Source organism: Pinus tabuliformis, chromosome 9, assembly GCF_031772625.1.
Source record: "Pinus tabuliformis cultivar Carrire ecotype Pingquan chromosome 9, CPIR1, whole genome shotgun sequence".
NCBI lineage: Eukaryota > Viridiplantae > Streptophyta > Pinopsida > Pinales > Pinaceae > Pinus > Pinus tabuliformis.
This window is the reverse complement of record NC_142307.1, coordinates 1,472,207,237-1,472,217,946: the sequence shown is the minus strand read 5'-3', so window position 1 is coordinate 1,472,217,946 and position 10,710 is coordinate 1,472,207,237.

The following is a 10,710-nucleotide window of genomic DNA, read 5'->3' as shown; positions in this document are numbered from 1 at the left end:
CAGGCGATCCTGGGAATCGCCCGACCACCAATCGGGCAAGGGGGGGGTTGGGCGAGGGCGGGGGATGCCGTGGGCGGGGGCGAGGGGGAGGGTGGAGGGAGGGCAGGCGTGAGGGAGTGGGGAGGGTCATCGAGGGGGATGGCACGTGAGGGGGAGGGCGTGGGGAGCGTGCGTGAGGGGGACGACGTGCGGGTGAGGGGTTGGGGAGGGCAGCTTTTGGGGAGGAGGTGAAGGGGAGGGCGTACGGAGGGCGGGTAAGGGGGAGTGCGTGTGGTTCATGTGGTGGGGAGAGCATGGTTGGGGAGGGTGGATGTGCGGGAGGGCGTGGGTAGGGAGGTCGATGTGGGGTGCGATCGGGTGGGTGTGGGGGGATGAGGGTGAGGGGGGGAGTGGGTGTGGGTGAGGGGATAGGGGTGGCGTGGGAGCGTGGAGGTGGAAGGGGGGTAGGTGCGGGTGGCACTGGGAGGATTGGCGAGTCATGTGGGGATGTGGGGGTGAGGGATCTGGGGGGTTGGTGGTAGGGGATGAGGGTGGCGTTGAGGGGGCGGAATGTGGAGGGAGGTTGGGGGAGGGGGGGTGAAGGGGGTGAGGGTGTCGGGAGGGGGGCTGGGTGGTAGGGGGCGAGTCGGGTTGCGGCACCCACCCCGGCAGTTCGCCCGCCAGTTGCGAGGTTTGGGCGATTATGAGAATTGCCCAACCCCCGCGACAGGCGGGCGAGCCGCCGGGCCACCCCCACACCCCCTACCTGTCCCCTGTGCCCTCACACCCCGCCCGCTTGCCCGACCTCCCCGCCCACCCCGCGACACCACGGCGGCCCACCCACAGCTATTGGGCGATTGAGTTTGATCGGGCCCACCATGCTCACGACGGACGTAATTGTTATTTTGGCTCAGAAAAATTATTAATTAAAATAATAATAATAATAATAATCTTTTTTCATTAAATTAATTTAATATGAAAATTTTCAAGGAAAAAAAATTAACGTACCTTTCAATTGCGAGAATTCTTCGTTGAATATGTTGTTGATAGCAATGTAGTTGCTCCACAAATTCACAAGTCTTTCAACGAACTTCAGAAAACCTGGATGTGATGTGAGTAATAGTGATAATGAAATTTAATATATAAGTGAAATTACGAAGATGTTTTACTGTACGGTTAATGTGGGATAATTTGTTTTAAAATATTATAAAGCGAATATTGTAGAATTGTTTTACAACGGGTTGAATGTGGGATTAATTTGTTTTAGAATATATTATAAAAAAAATAAAAATAAAAAATCAATTGTTTAGTAAATATTATATACTTTAACTATTAAAATAATCAATGTAGAAGTTGTAGTTTACAATTTTAATTTTAATGATTTATTTCATAAAAAAATTTAGTTTACATTTTTCAATAAATTGTAGAGTAAAATAATGAAGGTAAATAAATCTAACAAACTTTTTGGAGGGAAATATTTTCGCGAAAATTTTTGGAGGGAAATATTTTCGCGAAACTTTTTGGAGGGAAAATTTCATTCTTTAAGCTATATAATATCTTTAGGAGACTCTCCATTTGTATCATTCAACATATTCTATTTGAAAGGGATGGATTGTTTTGATAGTGAAGTTTCGATTTATACACCATCAACATCTTTATCGCGTAACAACTCTATTCATATTGATGAATATAGCGGGAATTCTTCCACTATGAACAGAAAGTCAATTCTTCCACTTAGTCCTGATTCTAAGGACTATGAGAGCAACACTGATGAAAGAGGGGATGGAGAATTTCAAATAAATAAAGAGTCACAGATTCCACTTAGTCCTAATTCTAAGGACTATGAAAGCAGCAGCGATGAAGAGCATGATGGTGAAGTTCAAAAGAATGGAGTGTCACGATGTCCACTTAATCTTAATTCTAAGGACTATGAGAGCAGCAGTTTTGAAGAGCATGATGGTGAAGTTCAAATGAATGGAGTGTCACGGTGTCCACTTAGTCCTAATTCTGAGGACTATGAGAGCAACAGTTTTGAAGAGCATGATGGCGAATTTCAAAAGAATGGAGTGTCACGGTGTCCACTTAGTCCTAATTCTAAGGACTATGAGAGCAGTGGTGATGAAGAACGTGATAACGAATTTCAAAAGAATGGAGTGTCAAAGTGTCCACTTAGTCGTAATTCTAAGGACTATGAGAGCAGTGGTGATGAAGAGCATGATGATGAATTTCAAAAGTATGGAGTGTCACGGTGTCCAGTTAGTCTTAATTCTAAGGACTATGAAAGCAGCAGTGATGAAGAGCGGGATGATGAATTTCAAAAGATTGGAGTGTCACGGTGTCCACTTAGTCTTAATTCTAAGGACTATGAGAGCAATAGTTAAGAAGAGCGTGATGATGAATTTCAAAAGAATGGAGTGTCACAGTGTCCTCTTAGTCCTAATTCAAAGGACTATGAGAGCAACAATGATGAAGGACATGATGATGCACTTAGTCCTAATTCTAATGAGTATAAAGGTAGCAGTGACAAAGGACAGGATGTAGCATCTTCAATAAGTAAACAGTCACATTTTCGACGTAGTCCTAATTCTATGGATTATGAGAGTAGCGCTGACAATGCACATAAGGAAGAATATCCATTAAACATCGAGTCAAATTTTCCATTCAGTGCAAATTCTAAGGACTATGACAGTAGCACTGAAGAAGGGGAAGATGAAGAATATCCTCCAAGTCAATATTTGAAAGGCAGAGCTGATCATAGTGTGGATAACATTCCTCTTAATGATGATGGAAATCCTTATACAAATGATGATTCAATGATGGAGATGTTGCCAAGAAATATTGTATCGAGGAGTAGGAGCAGATCTTTTCGTATCAATGCAAGTTGTTCTAGTTATACAAGGGGTAGAGCAGAATATTTGACGAGAAGAAGTTCTATCAATGCTCTCATTTCAAGTGAATGTTGCCAAAAAAATTGCTTGAAACATATGGATTTCACATTTGCATTAGAAAGCAGGAAGAGATATTTGTTAATGAATAAAAGCATGCAAAATTCATATTTAGTTGGGTGCATGCAATCTACATTGTCAGGTTATGATTATCATATTAGGACTTTATTTATGTGTAGAAAAGCTTTCAAAATGTTTCATTTGATTGGGAATTTTCGTCTCTCGAGAATTCAAGAAAATTTGGAAAAGGATCCCACATTTTATTCAGAAGTATGTCATAAAAGACAGTTTGGGCCATTATCAAATACTGCAATGTCATGGATGAAAGATTTTTTTTCAAAGTGGAGAGTGTATGCCAAATAGAGAGATAATACATATTCCAGATAATTTTTCAAGACGAGAAATCTACAACTTATACAAAGAATATGCAGAAGGTGCCGAGGGACATGGCCGATTTATTACATATCAATATTTTGTGAAGGTATGGAAGAAAGAATTCAACAATGTCTGTATTCCTAAGAAGACAAGGATGGGGATTTGCAGTACATGTGCTTCTCTTAAATAAAAAAGGGACAAATGTGAAGGGTCAAAAAGAGGTAATCATTCATAACTTTAACTTTTAAAATTGTATACTCATCAACTATGAAAACATATTTCTTAATGAATTTCTTTTATGTTGTGTAAATTTAATTGTCAAAGAACTTCAGGAGCATCACGAACAACAAACAAACGAAAGGAAGAAGTTGTACAAGCATCGATTGAAGTGTTATGATAATCCGAATAAATATTTATGTTTGATAATTGATGGTATGGACCAGAAGAAAACACTTTTACCACATTTTGTTTGCACACCCAAAAATTTACAGGAAGAAAATTTTATTCAGTTTCACTTGGTCAGTTGTATGGTCTTCAATGGGAAAATGTTGCAAAGGGTGTACTTCACAGCTCCAAATATTCATAATGATGCAAATCTGACCATAACCATAATTCATGATGTGATTTCTCATTGGTCTGGTAATCTTCCTGAAGTTTTGTATCTACAATTGGACAACACTTGCCGTGAAAACAAAAATTAGGTTGTTTTTGGATATCTAAACATACTTGTTGAATTGAGAAATTTTCAAAAGGTAAAGGTTGGTTTCCTTCTTGTTGAGCACATTCATGACCATATTGATCAGATGTTCAGTCGTTTTTTAGTCACATTGAGGAGGAAGGAAGTTTGGAGCTTGCCATCACTAATTGAATGTATTAAGAAATCATACATGCCAAAGCCTACTTTTGATGTGTTGGAAGAAACTGTTGACATGCGAAGGTTTATTTTGGGATCATATGGTGAAGGGAAATGCATTGAACAACTTAATGACATTGGCTTCCAACATCAATTTCGTATCAAAAAAATTGACGGGAAAACATTAATATGGGGCAAGAAGTATTCAGCTACTGCAGAATGGGCACCGTCATCAGGTTTGCAATTTTTGAAGTTCATTCCAGATCATCCAATATTTGCATCAAAAATATTGTTATTGCAATCAATTGGTGAAGTTCAGAATGCACGCAAACAGAATAGAGATATAAATTATTCTGATTGCTTGGAAGAAATTAAAAAATGTATTAGATATACATATGAGTACTTTGACATTGCTGATTCAGTTTGGTGGGAGTCATATTTCAATAATCAAAGTGATATCATTTTAACAACAACAGATGAAGATATACCTTTGAAAAATCCATTTATTTGGCCACAAAATGTGTCAAATGAACATGAGGAAATAAACATTGTTGAACAACAACAATCTCAAGGTATTATTAATTCTTCACAAGCAGCGGAAAGAGAAATGTATATTGGTTCCGAAAGATCTCGTGCACGACGTGAAGCCATGGAAAACCTTTACAGGGGTTCAATATAGGATATTAAGGAGGGTTGCATGATTGCAGTGTTAGCAGATGGAGTTCCCAATGGCTATCCATTCCGGGTTGCTAAAGTTATAAAGGTCTTTACAGAAAATGAGGATATTACAAGTGTTGAAGTACATTGGTATGCCACAAATACCCACCCATTCAATGGTGTGTATAAGCTAGAGATGGTAGTTGACAAAAAAATGGTGGAAAGAGAAAAAGAAAGGGTACAAATATAAATCGCCGCTGCACAGACATATTAAAATTGAAGGATGTTGACATACTTGTTTATGACTTCAATTTAACAAAGAGAGGAATTCTCCGCTTCAAGACGATAGAGATTCTGAAAAGGTTGTTACCAGAAGGAACAGTGTTGAGATGAGAGTCTGCTGAAACCAGTCGTAGATCTAGAAGAATTTTGAAACCTCAAATGTTGGGCATGCATATGGACTTAGATGTGGCACTAGTTGATGAAAGAGAAGAATATGGAACATCTTTGTCAGCATCCAATCACTCATTTGAAGATGTGAATTCTGATGGTGTGCAAGAAAATATGAGTGATTTTGAATAATTGTTTAAGACAATTTATATAACTGACGTATGCATTGTATCTTCAAATAAAATTAATGATTTCCATATGGTGTTAAATGAGAAGTTATGAGACATTTTTATGTTGTTGGATTATATGTCTTAATTATGATAAATTTTATTGTTTAAAATATCTACAATGAAATATTAAATTAGAGATATAATGCATGTTTTATTCAATATACAAATAATGACTTTTAAATTCATTTAGTGATGTAATTTGTTCATAATGTCATGGTTTTTTAATTTTATAATTGAAAAAATTTCAATTTGTTTTGTATCTAGCATGTTATGGTTGAAAACGTGTTGAATTTATATTTAGGAAAGAAAAATGATATTCTACCAAAAACATTAATGTGTTTTTTTCCTCATAAAAAACTTTGTTTGGCACATAAAAAATTGGTTTTACTAATATTTTTTTAAAATTTTGAAAATTGACCCTAAAAAATAAAAATCATTGTTCCAGTGTCATCAATTTCGTTTTGAAGCTATATTTTGCATGAAAATTTCATAGTAAATTTCGTAGTCACTGCCATTTTTAAAACATGTTCAAAACTAACGCCTAAAAAATAAAAACATCGTTCCAGTATACACACTTTTCGTTTTTAGCACTGTTTTTGATGTTTTTCGGGGTTTTTTTGCCAGAGTTCCCGTTTTGAGTTTATAGTTCTCGTTTCAAAGTTTACATTGTTTTCTGGCAATATTGTTTGAACTGGGAGCTTGTCACCTATAACCTTCTTTAAGCATGAAACATGGAAAATTGGGTGCACTCGGGAAGATGTAGGAAGCTCCAATTTATATACCATAGTACCAATCTTTTGCAACACCTTGTACAGACCATAATACTTTGGTGATAATTTATTATCCTTCTTAGCTTTCTTGAGGGACATTTGTTTGTATGGTTGTAGTCATAGAAATACCCAGTTACCTACATCAAAACTTCTTTCGCTATGATTTTGAAATGTATGTTGTTTCATTCTATTCTGCGCCAAAGTGAAGTTATCCTTTAAGAGTTGAAGAACTTGTTGTTGATGCTCGATGTGATATTCCACTGCTTAAACCTTATAATTTTCTCTTAAAGATTATGTGATGGATGGTGGATGATATCTATAAAGTGCCATAAATGGGGTCATTTTTGTTGTCCTATGTAAGGAAGTGTTATACTACCATTCAGCCAAAGGCAACCACTTGTCCTATTGTGTCTGTTTATCAGTTACAAAGCAAAGAATATATCCTTCCAAACATTTGTTCACTATCTCAGTTTGCCCATTAGATTGAGGACGATAAGATGAGCTATGAGCTAATTGAGTACCCAATAAGAAAATAATTATGTCCAAAAATTTCCAGTGAAAATGGGATCTCTGTTGCTTACAATAATTTTTGGGTTTCCATGTAGCTTTTGTATTGTTTCCATAAATGCAGTAGCAACTGTATTGGTTTTAAATGGATGACATAATGCACAAAAGTGTGCATACTTGGTAAGTCTATGAACTACCACCATGATGACACTCTTTCCTTCAGACTTGGGTAGACCTTTAATAGTGAGCTGGTTGAGCTCCCTATAATCCGGACACGTGCCATGATCCATCCTTCTTGTGCACCAATGCTATTAGAGCAGATAAAGAACTTTGACTAAATTGAATTATACCAGCCTATAACATTTCTGCAACCATACGTTCAATTTCACTCTTTTGGGCATAGAGATATTTGTTAGGCCTGATGTTTGGAGGAACACTTCTTGGATTCAAATGAATAGCATGATCATGATAACGAATAGGTGGGAGGCCTTTGGGAGCCTCAAATACCTTGGAATGATTATCCAAGACTTTTTGGAGATCTAGACAAATAAATGATTTCGATGTGGGAACCTCTAGTGAACATAATTGTGCAATTTTGCCTCGTTGTTCTTTCTTTAGAAGCTTTGTCATGTCATTAGAGTTGATTATCTTTCCCGGTTTCCCTGTGATACCCCTTAATTCAACTTCCTTTACTTCCCATAATAAATTCAAGAAAAATTCTTGAAAATTAAAAGTTGTTGTACCCAAATATTGTATCCATTGGACTCTTAGTACAACATCAACACCACCCATTGGAATGGAAAGCATTGGACTAGTTAATACATATTCTCCCATTGATAACTTGATATTATGGCACTTTGCAGAGCAATTTATGGTTCTTCCATTTGCAACCATCACTTGACACTCTAGTGTTGGATATAGGAAGCAATTCAATTCCTTGACTATCTTACAATGAATAAAATTATGGATACTATCCGAATCAATCAACACTATTACTTTTTTCTTCTTGATATGTCCTTCTATCTTGAGAGTTTGAGGAGTGGTAATTCATGCCAATGCATTACAAGATATGGTCGGATTCATTTCTTCTTTCTCTAGGGTTGGTTTCTGGTGCATATCCTCTTCTTTTGACGTTTCTTGTTCCTTTTATTCCTCCTCTTCACATTTTATGTAAAATAATTTATTCTCAGCACACTTAAGACCTTTAGTGTATGTTATCATAACTATAACAAAGCCCTTTTGCTCTTTTTTCTTCCAATTGTTGTGGTGTCAACCTTGTAGGTTGTGGAAGGCTAGGGGCAACAACACTTCCATCTTTATAGTTGTGAGTGGTAGGCTTCCTTCTTGCCATAATTTTTCTTTCAATTTTTCTTGCCAACCTGAATGTCTTTTCCAATGAATTAGGTTCCCAAAGGTGAACCTCATGTTGGATGTTATCCTTTATGGTCCCTGTGAACACATCAATCCTATGCTCCTTTGGAATATCATTTACCCTTATATTAAATTTTTGGAAGTCCTCAATGTGCTATATCATTGAACCATTTTCTTTGAGATTTATCAATTGAATAAAGAAGGTGTTGCTCTTTGTAGCCTCATAATGTGCCATCATTTCCTCCATAAAAATTGACCAAATGACAATTTTTTTACGAGAACAAAGCCATTGATACCATACAAACTGATCAGGTTCCAAATATAAAGTTGCAATGTGTACCTTTTGTGTGCTTTGAACATTATAGAGATCAAAATATTGCTCCATCTGTAGTATCCGTGTTACAGGATCCTTGCCAACAAAGTTCCTTATATCAATCTTTGGAACATGGTGGGTCTTCGATCCAATGTTTATATGAAATCATGATTAACATTTCTTTTGTTTTCTTCATGAGTTTCATCTAATACCTTTTCACCATTAGGAAGCATTTCTTGTAGCAACCTTGTCAAACCTTCCATGTCTCCTTTTAAACCATTCTTAAAATATTCCATATTATCTTTCATGTCAACCATATTAGCTTTCATGTCATCCATATTAGCTTTCATGCCATTTGTCATCTTTCCATGTCTTATTTTAAGCTATTCTTCAACCATCCATCTTAGCTTCCATTTCATTTTTGGTTACTCTTTGTGAGAGCGAAAATTGTTGCACTTGGTCTCGTAATTTTGATATATCAAGTTGCATTTCTTCTTCTTCTTCATGCGTCATAGTAGAACTTTCGGGTTACTTACTAGGTGTTGGGTCTTGAAATTGTCATTCATTTCCATTACATTTTCACTATTATGTCCATTATATCACCTCCATTTCACCTTCATTTCACCACCATGTCACTACATTCATCTCACTTTCATTATCATTAGGTCACATTTATGTTTTTCCAAACTTTATTAATTCTTAGCTTTTTAAAGTGAATTTGTGGTTAAAAATTAGAAAATAATGTGCATATTCTTATACCTAGCAAGCGGGTTGAGATTGTTGACATGTATAGGTCAAAAGGAGGCTTCTAGAAGACCTTTATGTGGCACCCTAAGGCCAAATTCGAATTTGAGTGGAGATGATCATGGGATCATGAGGATATGTGTCACATTTCATATTTGTATTGAAACTCTAAGAAGTCATGTGTCTTATTATTTCCTATTTTGATTAGGGCTCTAGAGGTATAGGGAGAGATTCACGGACTCTCATTAATGAGATGACTTCTCATTTTTTTGTATAAATAGGAGACCTCTCTCCATTTGGTAGTCTTAGAAAGCTTTTTAGTTTTGTAAAGCTCTGGAGAGCTTTGTAAACTTTTGTAATTTTGAAGAATTTAAATAAAGCTTTGATATTCTCAACATGGAAGAAGATGTGAAGTAGATGTCATGGAGCATATTAAATGTAAGATAGAGTAGATTGTATTTTATAGTTTTGTTTTGATTTCATTCAAGTATGTCATTTTATTGTTTTCAAGTTTAATAGTTTAGATTTTCCATTCATGCAAGTTTAATTCCTGCAAGTGTGTTCAACCGGTTGATTGTAGATTTATCGAACTGTGTAATATATGCTTAACAAAATAGTCCAAGAAAGTAGTCCTCCTATTTTCCAATTGGTGCTTGGATCATTAAAGCACACAGTATATTAGTTTTCCTTTACATGTTTTGTATTTGCTTTCCATAGTTTAATAACTCATATTGTAAGTGAATATTTTTGAAAGCCCTTGATTCACTAAGTGGTGAAGTATTTCATTTATGAATGAGTCTTTCTCTGCATTTTTATGTTTAATTTTCTTAGAACAATGAAGTATTGGATCCCTCCAAATGCTATCACAAGGAGGTAGTTCTCCCAAAATTGTATAGTAGAGTGATAAAACACTTCATTTAGCTGTTATAGTAGATTAGTTGCAATTTCACTTTCAGTCTTAGTCTTTCATTTAAATTTCATTTTCAGTTTTAGAACAATGAAGTATGGAGTCCCTCAAAACGCTATCACAAGGAGGTAGTTCTCCCAAAATTTTATAGCAGAGTGATAAAACACTTCATTTAGTTGTTATCATTTTTGCTTTCATTTCATAGACATTTTGCTGACTTAGATTAATCTAAGTTTTTATCTAATGTTCATTTCCTTTTCTCCCTTTTTTAGAAATTAAATTTTAACATTAAAAGTCATTAGATTTAGTTGTCCATTAACATTTAGAGATTTTCATGTAGAAGCACAACTTTTCTTTCTTAGATTAATTTTCTTGATGATGATGATGGTGGTGGTGGTTAACGTCCATTGAGGCCAAATTGGTCTATCGAACCTATAATTTTCTTAGTTTTTAATTATCTCGCTCCTCATCTTTCTTAGCGAAATTGGTGTTGTAGCTTTCTTTCTTTCTTTTTTCTCTACGGTCTTCCAACTTCCTTTATCTTGAATCCCCTTCATCTCTTCTGGTTCTTGGGACATTGGTGTCTTAGCTTCGCAATCTATTGTGTTCGTCTTTTTGAAGATAGTCAGAGAAGAAATTTGGTCTAGGAGATCTAATTTGCTGTTAAAT